At 42.8% G+C, this 12,694-nt stretch overlaps 1 long non-coding RNA gene across 1 annotated transcript in view; it reads right to left on the reverse strand.

The window, feature by feature from the left end:
- Positions 1-7,397: 7,397 nt before the first annotated feature.
- LOC134547070 (uncharacterized) overlaps positions 7,398-12,694 on the reverse strand; it is a 148,105-nt gene continuing 142,808 nt past the window's right edge. Inside the window, exons 4-5 of the long non-coding RNA XR_010079360.1 lie at positions 10,583-10,621; positions 7,398-10,063 (exon numbers count right to left, since the gene is read on the reverse strand). This is a non-coding gene — a long non-coding RNA (uncharacterized LOC134547070). The remainder of the gene's footprint in view (positions 10,064-10,582; positions 10,622-12,694) is intronic.

The raw sequence follows: 12,694 nt of genomic DNA on the forward strand, positions 1-12,694 counted from the left end.
ATCTGCCTTGTAGAGAATCTGTCATGGGACAATTTCCCTGTAAGAGTACTTGTAGCACTGGTAGTTCTGCCAGCAGGATGATTGAGCCCTGGTTTTCAGGACAGACAAAGAATTAGTTGGCATTTATGCTTCTATTCCCATCTAAGAGTCACCATGGCTGTAATGTTTTATGCCTTGGTAATCACATTCACCAGCACAGTGTTTATTTTCTCCTGTTTGCTCTGACTTCAGACAAAAGGTGGCTTGCTGTGGGATTCAAGGAGAGAATGATGTAAATGTCTGTGTGGATTCATGTAAATAATATTTTCTACTGCTGCTGGTACTGTGAGATGGTAACATTCCCATGAATGCAGCTCCCAGTGAAAGTAACATTATGGAAGAAACTTCTACTTCTATTGTAGAATATTTAGTAGTATTTGCTATATTTTTCAACCATTCTCTGTTCTCAACAACACAGAGCCATGAAGTCCAGATTTCCAGCACAGGAAGATGAGCTAAGGAGTGCAAATCTGCTATACACAGTTTATTCCTTTGTGTGAATTTCACTTCTGAGCAGCTTTAAAATACTTTTCTCTTGCAAGATGAAATTTCCAGTTGACAAACAGCTTGACTCAGAGCCCATTCGAGTGCTAGTAAAACATTATGTATCAGCTGTTTCTGGGGAAAAAAATCACCATAGTGAAACTTACCTTTAAAATAAACATGCTAAATATCTCTGATGGGCACATGCTTGGTAATGAATGTTTATCATAGTTCCTTTTTAAGTAGTGACTTCTATTTTTATGCTGAACTTTCTCTAAGTTGGTGACACAATGTTATCTCAAGACCTTTCAGCCAGATAAGACCACACCAGTTTCCTCAAAGCGGTCTTCTGTCTAAGGGTTTTGTACATAATTGGGGTAGGGAGGCTCTGTGGGATGCAGAACACTGACTATATTTTAATTACTTTTTAAAGCAGAACTCTTAAAAGTTGATGTTAGTTAGGGAGTTGGCCCGAAAGTTTTTGGTAGCTGATGATTTCTAGATAGGCCTCAAACCAGATTTGCCAAAATACTTTGGGCAGATACTCTGGAAAGCAAGAAGAGCCAGCTCAATAAAGAATAAGAGAAATCCAAAATCTCTGTGACCATCTACGCTGGGTAGAGAAAAGTCATAGCACCAGAAAGCATCCCTACCAGCCTGTGACTAGGCATCTTGAATGGAGCTGAAGTCTGTTCAAGAGATGTGATGACCAGCAGATCACCATCTGCCTTATTGGCTGTATGCAATCCTTGGTCTTACTTTGTACAAATCCAGAAGCCTGAAAGAGCTGATATATTCTCAGACTTCAGCTATATTCAGACATTTATCGTTCCTTTTTGCCCTCCTCTCTATTCTTCTATGCTGTGAAATGCCACAGTCTTTTTATGTTCCCTAATCCAATGAATCCGTGAAAACAGGCATATCAAATGCATGCATATGAGCACACAGTGGGTCAATCTAGGGGAGGCTTTGCTGTCCAGACAATATTTTATAAAGTTGGGTTTTAGAATCTACTGCACATTTAAAAGTCTGAAAAGAATCAATTATCTACAATTCTTGGTAAATAAAGTTTTCAAACTTCTTATCAAATAAATAAACATCTCTGATGATAGAGGCAGGGAAAAGCAGCAACTAGATTTTCAAGGTTGCCAGTATGATTTTCAAAAGCACAGAGAAGGCTGTCTATTTAAGTACTCAACCATTCAGCAGCATAATTCTGAAAAGAAAGCTTTAATCATGGTTCCTAAGACAAATTGTCAGATGGTAGGTTTATTTCAGCACACAGAAGATTAACATTTTCAATCACAACTTCACAGGTTTTGGCAAAAGTATCTCTCTTTCTAAACAGAGGACATCCCTCTTCTTTGATTATTTTTAAAATGCATAAGGTAAGATACTTTTGAGTTTGACTAAACTCCTGTGTAATACTGAGGCTCACCTGACTTCGGTATGGCAGTTGCAATTAGTTCTAAATTAATTATATTAGAGCCAAACCTGCCAGTGTTTGAAGACAGTGTCCCTGGCTGTCCATGTGCCCACTGACATGGCAGTGAAATCACTGTGTAGAGGTTTGGGGGTGGCTTAGCCATTACTTAGTCATTTGTGTGACTTACAACTTTCTTCCTCATTGCCTCTGGTCTCCAGTTTGTCATGCAGATGCTGGAACTGCTTGTGCAGCGATCCCTGTGCTGCTGCCACTCACGGAGGGATGTCTTGAGCAAACCAAAATCTGCAAGGCTTTGCGCTCCACTGCTTGACTGGAAATCACAGAAGCTCAAACCTGAATAATGAGCAGCACAGGGCCAGGTACAGCAGGCATGGGGAAGACATCTAGAGCATTATTGTCTCAGGCGTCATTCCCCAGCACAGTCCACTCTTAAAACAGAGGCTGAGGCTGTTGTCCTGATTGCTCTGGGGATGGTGACAGCTGGCAGAGAGGTGGCAAGAAACAGAGAGTAAGAAAATCTCCCAGTGACTAGTGAGAAAAACATGAACCAAAAACCTCATTGCATCTTAACCTGAGGAAAGAGACTGCAGATAAATCTGGAGCTGCTGGATTAAATGAAAAAGACCTGTAAGGAGGGAGTGCCTTGCTGCAGCCTGCCTGTCCCTAAAGCAAATGATTTTGGACAGCTGCTCCTTGCTTTGCCAGGCAGAGCCATGTGTGGGCACAAGAACAGGTGTGTTTGGTGGCTCCTACAGTGTGATGTAGTTCAGGAATAGACACGAAGAGCTAGAGCCAAGAGAGTTCAGGTGGCTAAAACCAGGGCATGTAGAATATTGCATGTAAACTGGTGTTTAGGGGCTTGGTTTCCTAGAGTGAGCATGGGGAAGGGTCAGTGACTCAGGACAGGACACAGAGCAGCCACTGTCAGTGTGCTGCTGCCAAGTGTTCCTGTGTAGAAACACTGGATGCAGCTGCCTTCGCATATCCTTTCAAAAACATCACCATACTTGCTGCTTGTAGCTAAATGTTGATGAAGAGTGTGTATGTCCTATGTGTAAAATAAATTGGTGGCTAAGGAAACTATGAAAATACAGAAGGCTTCATACACCCAGGGGCTTGCAAGCACAAAAGCAATGTACTGCATTCTGCTTAAAGGAAAAATGCTCAGTACTTTTTCACTGGCTGTTGTTAGGTCAAAATCTTACAATTTGGGTCATGAGTATACAAGTATTCATTTGATTTTATATCTGTGTTGCTAATTTCTGGGATGAAGATTAGTGCTTCTGGCCCACTTTATGAATTCTGAATGCCATCTGTGTTCCAAAATATCTAAACAATGACTGTTCATTAGACCCACTAAGAAAGTGCTAGTATTTTACAGAAATTGTTGTATACATTTCACTGAAGGGACAGGAAGAGCACGCTCCTATATTTTTGGTCCCCATATGTAATCTACTTTGAGCAGCGGAGAGGCGAACTAGGAGGCTCGCAGATGTTCCTTGCAGCCTGAGCTGTTCTGTGATTCTGTGTCTTGGCGATTTTGTGCATAAACTACTGGTTGAGGAAAATGCTGTTTTCCAGCTATGTTTCATTTTAGCCTTAACCTGTTTGTAGAGCTGGATTTGCTTCTGAATCAACAGCAAAGTGAAGATGCTGATATAAAAAGAGATACTTTCACAATTTCTGAAGAGAGTGGAAATGAGAGAAATCACAGTTGCCTCACTTTCACCAAAAGGAGAAGTAAAAACCACAGGGGAAACCATCAAACCCAGTGATGTCACGTCTTCCTTTATGTAATTGTTAGCTTACTGTTTTACTGTTACTGTCTTACTGTTAACTCTCAGTGAGTACCTGGTGCATTTATTTACCTGTTTGAAGACAGCTGTCAAATACAAACTTCCACAAACCATCTTTTGTTTATGGTGAAGACATCTTCTCTCTGGCTCAAAGCCTAAATTCTACCAATTTGATTTAAAAAAAAAAAAAGAAAAGAAAAAAGAAAAAAAAAGAAAAAAGAAAAAAGAAAAAGTAATGCTCTTTTTCATTTAAAAGAAGATACAAATGGAGGTAAAGGAGGGGTAATTTAAACTACCTTCGTATCACACCTGAACTCAACTATATATCCTCCCTAAAGTTAAATAATAAGAATGGTGAATCAAATTTCAATAATTTTTAATTTGTCAGAACCATGGTTTTGATTTCAAAATTTGTGTTGCTGTATCTTCTGAGATCAGTTTAAAAGGTAAGTTTTTGGTTTCTTTTTGACCCTTTGCCTGCTGCTTGCCAAGATGTCATTGCCAAATTCCTCAGGAGAGCACTGGTGCCTGCTGGGTTCACTGTGCCAGCCAGCCACAGTGGTCCCCAGCCAGCAGCCACTCTCTCTGGCCCGTCCACTGAAACCAGGGTGACCTGCCTGGCCTGAGCAGCCCATTGGGCACCACGCCATCTCTTCCTCTGCTGGGAGTCTCCAGCATTGGGCAGATGGGGAGGTTGGTGTGGGGAGACTTTGCTCTTCCCCTGCTCAGAGGTCTGAAGTGACCTGCCCAGGGATCTCTCACTGTTTCCCCTTCTGCACACCCTTCATTTCAACTGTCCCATCTGTGCCATTCCTTCATTAGACATAATTTGTCCAACAAATGAACTGAAAGTAGCACTGCTCAAAGTAGCATTGACATGTGCTGGGCAGAAGAAACAGCTTTATTTTTTTTTTTTATGGCCAAAGTGCTGCCTTGCAGCACTGTGTTGCCAAGTGCAGCTCCCACTAGAAAAAGAAAACTCTTGGCTGTGTTGTTGGTCATCCACAGGTATTTGCTTGAAGTCTGAACTGATATCTTTAAGCTTCTGCATGAGAAGTGAAGCTTGACCTGGTCTGTTTCCATCATGGGTCAAAGGGAGGAGTGAAACGTGTGTGGACTTGAGCTAGGGTCACCCCACCTGCCTTCTGCCCCTTTGCTCCACTGCATGGGTCAGAAACCAAAGACTTGACCTTGCTGCTTTGGACAGGGCCCTGTGAACACAGAAGGTGGACAGGACTGTGCACTTCTGCTCAAAACAGGTCTTCCCTGAAAGTGCCATCACAGTCACAGGGATGGTACGGATGAAGAAGCACTGTGCTGGGAGATGAAAGCAACCAGGAGGAGGAACAGCTTAGATAGAAATCTGCCAGTCCTTTCAATGTGGCATCTATATAGCACTTCTTGTCGACACATCTCTAAGTGCTTCCCTGCCTTTGATTCCAGATCCTTGTCTGCTCTTTTTCTTTTTTTTTTTTCACACTTTGCTATCAACTTTCCAGTAAAGGAGGATCTGCACTATGATGCTTTCCAAACCCAAGACTATTTTTAAAGGTCGAAGAGCAATATAGCTCCTTCTAAGACATACAGGAGTGCAAGGCTTGGAGATATTAAAATAAGCCCCTTTTTTCTGTTTTGGTTTTTTTTTATGTTTTTTCCTGAGCATTCAGTGCCCCTGGTGACCTTCCTTTGATTTCTGGGAGAGCTGGGGGCCAGTTGCCTGCACCCTTTCCTCCTGACTCTGAAATAACATCCATGCAGCGGATTGCTGCAGTGACAGCCACAGCCTGAGAAGGGGACACAGTGGCTACCAAGCAGAAATGGGAGTGGGAAGGCAGGTAAGGAGATGCACAAACCTCCCTGGTGCTGATCCATGAAATGCATAAGGCTGTGGGTCATGCCTGAACATGCTGTCCCCAGCATCCCTCTCTTGGGCTTCAGCTCTCAGTAGCTGTACCCTGCTGTGCAGGGGCAGCACTTTCTGCATGCTGATGAGCAGTGCTGAGCACAGGTTGTTTCTGGGCTGCATCCTGCCTGGGCTGGTGTCAAGTGCAGCAGGGCTCACTGGAGGCTTACAGCGCCCAGTGTGTGTCCTGGTACCAGCATGCTGCTGCCCACAGTGCCACTGGCTGTCACCTCCCGAGGTCACACAGTGCGCCACTGCCACGTGGAAGACTGTTCACACACACCAGCAAGAGGCTCACTACCCAGCAGACAATGTCTGCTCATTTTTAGGGTTTTTTTTCACTATGACTTTTGTCCCTGTGCTGGCAGCCACAGTGCAGGTCAGCAAAGGGGTTGTGGAAAATACTCTCACTCCAAAGCACAGACACTGGCTATCTTATTCCTTCACTGTAGGAAGGCCTGCTTTTAACCCTTCCCTGTTCTCTCCTCTGGTTCATCTGGTGCACCATGACTTGCACAGCTGAGCAGCCCCTGAGGAAGGGCTCAGGACTGCTCATCACTCAGGTGTGGGCTCAGGTCCCTGCATTCCCATGGGCTGTGCTCAGTGCCAGCCCATCTGTGTCTCCTCCTGGGAGCTGCTGAGGGCACGAGCAGCAGGGGAGGAGGAGAGGCCCAGAGCAGAGGGCAGAGGGGCTGTGGTGCAGGCAGGTGTCAGTAAGAAGGGAGACTGGGGCAAGCACAAGTTTCACCAAGACCATGGCAAAATAACTGGTTCATGGTGTGGTAGAGTAGGGAAGTAACAGGAGGAAAAGGAGAGGCATGAGCAAACAGAGATTCAGAAGCAGGGGTAAAAGGGGAGCAAAAAGGACAGATGAGGGAAAGAGAAGAGCTGATGAGAAGACAAATTGCAATAAATAGTATTACAAAATAAGTAAATGTCAATAGCAATCTGCTCAGGGTACTGGGCAAAGGCTGATGAACTCGCAATCAATTAGAAGAGGTGGTGAATATGTTGTATGTTAAAGTCAGCCAGCCAGCATACAATCAATCAATAGCAATGCAGAATTGGGGGATGGAGAAAAATTCTAATAGCAGACAGGTAACACATACAGTTCCCTCCTGGTGGGATACTCCTAGAAGGACCATAGACCTGCATGTCTGGAAGTCAGAGGCATGAGGAGAGGGAAAGTGCTGACAGAGTACGCTTGCACATCAAAGAGGTGTCCAGCTGGAATGGCTGTCAGGACACTCAGACAGATTCTCTATCAGATTTCAGATGTGCTTTGAATTCATGCTACACCTTGAGGAACAATACAGAGAGCTGTCCATACAGTTTTCTCTCTCAGGAAGATATTGCCAGATAAGACTGGAGTGCTTAAGTGGCAAAAGGTCAGCTCTGATAAATTACTGGATTGTGGCTGGCATTTCAAGACTCTCCTCCACCCCCAACCCCCCAGCATATATGCAGAGAATTGCAACCACCTTTTTTACTAATCTTGCCCACAAAACAATGTTCAGATGCTGCACATAAAATCAACCTAACTGACAGTGGGCAAGAGAGCATAGCCTAAATGTCCCTATAACTGCATAATTTCCCCACCTGTCCCCTAAAACTGCTGGCATGCATCCTCCAGGAGTTTGGATCTAAGAGTTCCTCAAAGAACACAGGGAGGACATAATTAATCTGAGAAGAAATATCTGCTGATCAAGATAAAATACAGGTCTTTATTAATACAAGAGAAATCACAAAACATCTGCAGATATTTTTTTTTGTTACAAATTTTATCCATAGGGCCTGACCCGAGTGCCTGGTACACATCTTTGAAAAAGATCCTATCCCACTTTAGCTTTAATCTGTAACTCCACTGGATTGCTGCCATGCTCCCAGAAATGTGCTACATGGCATATGCATGTCTGTTGCATTATCTCCCAAAATGTGTCAAAAAGACACATATTTTACAGAACATGCCAATAGCAACCCGACATCCTATGCCATCCTGTCCTCCTCCCAGCCAGGGCTTTCAAGCTGTGGGATTTGCCTGCAGAAGGCACCTGAGCACAGCACCCTCACCTCCTCCCACCCCTCTGTGCACCAAGCCTTGCCATATGTGGCATGCCCAATAACGAATGCAGAAGGGATGGGATATAATATCCAAGGAGGGAAAGAAAGCTCAATCCAATGAACAATTTGCCATATGAGCCGTAACATATGGCAAACCTCTGCAGAAGGGAGCAGCAGTCCTCTTCCCAGATTTCCTTGCAATGACCTATTCCAGCTCATCTAAATGATGGGGTGAGTGAAGGCTAGCTTGGGTTTTCTTGCATGCCATTCACGTTGCATGGCTCCTTTGCATCTTGTGCATGCTCACAGGAGTGCTTGTTGCTAGTTTGTGGACTTCTAAAGTGCTGAGAAATGCTGTCTGAACACTGAGCTGTCAGTGGGAAAGAAGCTGCGCTGTCAGGCTCTAAGATGCCTTAATGCTCTTTATCATGACGTGTCCTTGAAGCTGCACAAAACAGCTGCTGCTGAACAGCTTCTCAAGACCTCAGCTCACTGGAGTCACAGCAGTTCTGCCTCACCACCTGCTCTGGCTGACTCTGGGTCAGCAGCGTGTTTTGACATTTTACACTGAGCAATTTGAGCGGAACAGGAAGCCTGGAATGCTGCTGTGCAAGTTGGCAGCATGGCTGTTGCACCCCGCAAGAGCCAGCTGGAATGACACTAGGTGTACCTGGCAGGAGAAATGCAGCCACCTTTTCATTTGCCTCTACACCACAGGGTAAAGTTCATGTGGAAAGACATTGGTCCCGTATTTTATGGCAGACCTGGAGGCTTCCAGCATAGTTATCAGTCAGAGAATGACCCTGGAAGCTGTGAGAGCAAGGAAGATGTGGCCTCCACTTCTGTGCTCACAGGCTGCTGTAAACCTGATCCTGCCGAGCACTAAACAACATGTGAGACCTATAGGGGACTGCTTAGTAATCTGTATCTCACACTGATTTTGTGTAATTAGGATCAAAAGCAGTGAATCTTTTTTTCCTGCTCCATACAGCTGATAACAAACATTTGTCTTGCTTTCAGGGAAAGGTGAAAAACTCTAATTTTCCTGGAATCCACAGTTTTTCTCTTGGTGACTAGCCCTTTGAATGTGTGTCCAAGGAAAAAAGAGTGGTATTTTGAGTCTTGCTCCAGTGTGGAGTTGTATGATGGCATATTGCTTATGAGTTATGTCTAAGGTGCAAGAAAATACTTGTGTGTCAGTAAAGCAGACTTCCATCCTGGTTACAGCTGCATGATGGATGACAGATTTCAGGAGCACAGAAGAAAAGGAGAAGGCTGTGACCCAGGAATTAGGACCTCCTTTCTAGTGGCAAAGAAATACAACAGAAAGGGGCAGTCAGTGGCCCAGCACAGTGATTTGAAAGGCCAGAATATGGCCTAGCATGGAAAGTATGGCCTTGCAGAGAGTTACCATTTTTCAGCTTATACTTTCTCCCACAGTCCCTCAGAACAGGGAGAGAAAGAAGATAAAATAAAACTTCTGTTTTCCCTATCAGAGCCTTGATACATCTCCACAGACATCATCGTCCTCCTTCTTGGCAGTCAGATCCTTTTTCTCTCCCAGTAAAAGAGCCCCTGGAGAGCAACTAAAATGAACAACTTTACTAGAGCAGCTTAGGACAGCACGTGCCGCCCTACATGGCCAGATTGAAATCTGAACTTCTGCCCCTTCCATGCGCATGAGTTCATATTTTGGCAAGTCTGTTGAGTTTCTAAACAATTATATGTTTAGTTGACTGGTTCAAAAGGGGAAGCCACTCCAGACTAGTAAATAAGATACAGAGATAAGTTTCTTGAGAAATTAGGGTCTCAATGAATACACAAATATACAAAGGATGTATAAATAAATCACATTTATAAATAGTATCATTGTGTACCATTATTCGTAGTAACTTTCTTCTCCAGTTACTGTTAAGAGGAAAGTCATTCCATAAGCATATTTTTCTTAACTGTATGCAAGACGGCAAACATGATGGCTTGAAATCATTAGAACACACAATAAAAAATGCTGCTTCCCTATAGTAAAAAGAAACATTCCTGTATAATGTCTCTTATTTTAATTTCATGAATTCAGAGAAGTTATTAGTCTTTTTCATCATAAAACAATAGTTTGTCCTATTTTCCTCTTACCAGTAGGAGGGAGCAACCTCAATTTCCAGTGTAATTCACCTTCTCTCACTGTCCTTGACACCAGAGCCTGTGGTTGCTGTGAGGACAAACAGGAAAGCAGTAACCAAAATATGCTGCAGCTTCTCTATACTTTTCAGCCACTCCATTAGAAAGTCCAACTCAGAGACATTCTTGAGGTTTTTTTGTCATGTTGTTGAAATAGAGCTGGAAAAAAAAAATCTGTGTGCTATAATGCCTTGTAGACCTGTGTAGGTCTCACTGGTCAATTTTACATGGGGATGATGCCAAAATCACACTTCTTATGCTGACAGTGCTCCTCTGCAGTAGGAGGAAGCTTTGCAGATCCTTTCCAAGTGGGCTGTAATGCCCAAGGGACAGGCCAGCAGAGCACCTCTGAAACACCTGGCACAGGTAACTTGCTCAAGGGCACACAAGAAATCGGTAGCAGAACCGATTTTGAAAGTTAGAGCATCTAGCTCACATCCGTCTTCCTAACTGGTCTTTTTCTGTCAAATAATAGGGCAATGTATCATTAACTGGAAGATGATGGCTTGGGATTTTCAGAGTACACTGTTCATTACTATAATGTTTCATGGTTTGAGTTCCAGTTTGAGACAAAAGGTCTAATTATCAGAACAAAATAAACTCGCTTGCTGACCAACAGACCTTTTAGATTCTGTTAAAGGGGATACTTCAAATATGAAGCAGCCAAAAATCACTAACCTGTTTTGTAAATCTTTCTGCCTTTCAGCCATCGTTTGCCTTAAAAAAGAAGCAAAGAAAAGAAACAGAATTTCATTCATTTTAAGAAGCTTATGATGTCACATGTGAAATGTCAACAGATAGCAACTTAGACTAATCCCTAAAAGATGACCTACTTGAAGGTGTTTGACATACCAGGCCGTCTCTCTATACTGCATCAATGAATGACATTTTTATGAAGCCAGATTTTAAATGCATCAGATTTTGTGCTAACCAGATGATTTACTGTTGGATCAAACTTTGATTTTTTAGTCTAACATTTAAGAGAGAGACTGTTAAAGACACAATAATCTCACAATAACCTACAGACCTGAAGCTTTCACATTCCTTTAATTCATTTTTGTCGGATCTGCTCCTTTTTATTACCAGAGATATGAAATTAGAATTTTCTTATAATTGCTTTTCTTTCCACAAAGGTTAAACCTCCCTCCAGGTTGACAGCTTGCTCTTCCAACAATCAAGGGAGTGTTAGCCACAGACTCTGGTGGGAGCAGAAGTATAAGCTTAACAGAGACAGATCAAAATTACAGTTAAATATATATCATGTCAACAATTTTAGGGAAAAAGAAAATTCCACCCAGGCTAGACCTTTCAAATAATCAGGGAGGGGTTTTTCTCCCAACAGAGGTATTTTTCCATGTGGCACTGAACCCAAGAGATTGGAGATTACTTCACAATAATAAATATGCTGGCTGAGCAAAATTCAGCCCTTCCCAGAGGGCCAGCCCGAGGTCTTAAATGATCTATAGGTGTTGTGCTGACCCCTGACTGCCTATGCAAATAAAATGGGTAGGCATGCCTGCACCGAGGCTGGGAAAGGGCATGGGCCAAGTGTGGTTGTACAGGCCATTCATTTCATTCTCTAGTCTTCTTTAATTCCTTGTTTCATCAGTGCTTTTTGGCTTAAGTTAATGACTTCTGGATGTGCCTGTAAGATGTCTGCCAATTAAGAGGTATTTGGTCGGGAATGGTTGCACAGATCCCCTGGAGGTGCTGAGAGAGGGATTTTTACACCCTTTAGTGCAACTTGTGTGTGGCCAGATGGGCTGCACTGGAAATCAAATCAAACATTACCGCAGCCCCTGACACACTCCCATGCCACAGGGATGGATAGGCCTAAGTGCTCATTAGCACGTGAAAGAGATTCACATTCTAGCTGCAGGTTATTAGGTATGGAAACCTATTCCTCTGTGTGCTGCCTGTTGTGGAGGGGTTTGGGAGGGGCTGGTTCCAGGACCTGCCACTGATGGTTTAGTGAAAATGGAAAAGGCTGGTGAAAAGAAAAAGAGTGATGATGTAATGGAGTCAGCACTGCAGAATTAGGATCTTCCAAAAGGCAAGATCATTTTGGAAATGCTTATGTGACAATGCTATATGCCTAGCATATTTTATGGTATTAAAAAAAAATAATCAAGCAATCACAATAAAGATGATGCAGTAAATAAAACATAATTAATATGTGCAGATCAGCTATATTGACAGTGACTACTACACGGACCAACTTTGTATTCAGGGACAGTTTCCAAACCTAAGTGAGAAGCAGGGGGCATAAACAAATCTTGCAATGCAGAATCAGATTTATGGAGGTTTAATTTCTTGCCTATTTCTGTTGGCTTCAATCAAAACTGAAAATCAAGTGAGAATGGATGCAATTCTTCTTTAAAATGCAGAAGGAGTACAGAAAAGAGAGGCCTTCTGGAATGTTACTAGCTGTTCTCCACCTCCACAAAGGGAGGGTGCTTATTACACATCACTACTACATTTTTCAATAAAAGTTAAGCCTGGCACTTTTGTGAATGGTATGAATATTTTATTGATCTTATCCACCCACTGTGGATCTGACAGAAATAACTTTTTAACCTAAAATAATTTTAAATGAAGAAAAATAAAACTGAAACACCAGATAATCAATTGTCTGAAGAATTGGGACTTATGTGCTTATCACATTAAATGAAATTATACTGTGTCTTTACTATGATAAGCAGTTATCAAGGTGGTCTCACCTACTTGGATTTTGCCCATAATTTACAGAAAGTGTATTATTATTTTACAGGCATTTTTCTGCATACAAGG

This window comes from Prinia subflava, chromosome 2 (genome assembly GCF_021018805.1).
Source record: "Prinia subflava isolate CZ2003 ecotype Zambia chromosome 2, Cam_Psub_1.2, whole genome shotgun sequence".
Lineage (NCBI taxonomy): Eukaryota > Metazoa > Chordata > Aves > Passeriformes > Cisticolidae > Prinia > Prinia subflava.